Genomic DNA, 1,641 nt, shown 5'->3' on the forward strand with positions numbered 1-1,641 from the left:
CGTAAAAACAAAGGTGTACCACGATTTCAATATAAATGTAGTTAAAGATAAGTTATATGTCAAATAGAAAACCTAAAAGCAAAAAATCAGGAACAGAGATCCTTTGATGATTTTACAAAAGACAGAAATAAACAAACAATACAAATTTTGAGTAAGATACACTAACAAGGCAGAGCCAGGAATTTATTATGCAGCTGTTCTGTCATTCTAGCTCGGACTCCACAGTGATACAAAGGGGCTTAAATGATATACCTAAGAAGTGAGTAAACACACAACATGTTGGACGAAATGTCTTGAAGTAATAATGACATGTGGCGTCCATTTACAACAATGACACCTGGTGTCCATTTATAACAATGATACCTGGCGTCCATTTATAACAATGATACCTGGCGTCCATTCATAACAATGACACCTGGCGTCCATTTACAACAATGACACCTGGCGTCCATTTATAGCAATTACACCTGGCGTCCATTTATAACAATGATACATGGCGTCCATTTACAACAAAGACACCTGGCGTCCATTTATAACAATGACACGTTGCGTCCATTTACAACAAAGACACCTGACGTCCATTCATAACAATGACACCTGGCGTCAATTTACAACAATGACACCTGGCGTCCATTTACAACAATGACACCTGGCGTCCATTTATAGCAATGACACCTGGCATCCATTTATAACATTGACACCTGGCGTCCATTTATAACAATGATACGTGGCGTCCATTTACAACAAAGACACCTGGCGTCCATTTATACCAATGACACGTTGCGTCCATTTACAACAGACACCTGGCGTCCATTTATAACAATGACACCTGACGTCCTTTTATAACAATGACACCTGGCGTCCATTTATAACAATGACACGTGGCGTCCATTTATTCCTCACAATGACACGTGGCGTCCAGTTATTCCTCACAATGACACGTGGCGTCCAGTTATTACTTAAAATGACACGTGGCGTCCAGTTATTACTTAAAATGACACGTGGCGTCCAGTTATTACTTAAAATGACACGTGGCGTCCAGGTGTAATGCACCCTGGTCACATAGACAGCGGTAATCGCCCTCTGAGATTTTCAGGCACTTAAGGTTTACCATGCAAGATCCAGATATGCAGGTGTCATTGTATTGTTGACTTGTAGATAATGCAGAATTCCTTCTATTGTCTCCATTATGTAAAATAACAATTCAGATATATCTAGTGTCATCCATTTAAAGGTGAATCTTTAATATCTAGTTTACATCACATTACTTTTTCATTATGGTGCTAATTTTACCCAATACATATACATCATTAGAATCAAGGCAATGGCTAAGGACCAATGGTGAGTGCCATTGAACAATATTTCATGCACATAACAATTTAATTAATGTTTTCGTGCTTATCTCATGACATCAAATGTGCATTTATGGTGTATTGTGTTAATAAACTGATTGGAGGAGAGGGGGTAAATCCATTTTCAATTCAGCATTTACTGGAATATCATTCGAATATACTAAAAAAAATGTTAATATTTATATGAAAATAAGTCAAAATGAAAGTAATACATTTCCTACATGGATAAATAATTGAAAATAATTTCGAAAAGGGGCCAATAAAAAACCCAACAAAAACCCCGAGGGGG

Source organism: Pecten maximus, chromosome 2 (assembly GCF_902652985.1).
Source record: "Pecten maximus chromosome 2, xPecMax1.1, whole genome shotgun sequence".
Lineage (NCBI taxonomy): Eukaryota > Metazoa > Mollusca > Bivalvia > Pectinida > Pectinidae > Pecten > Pecten maximus.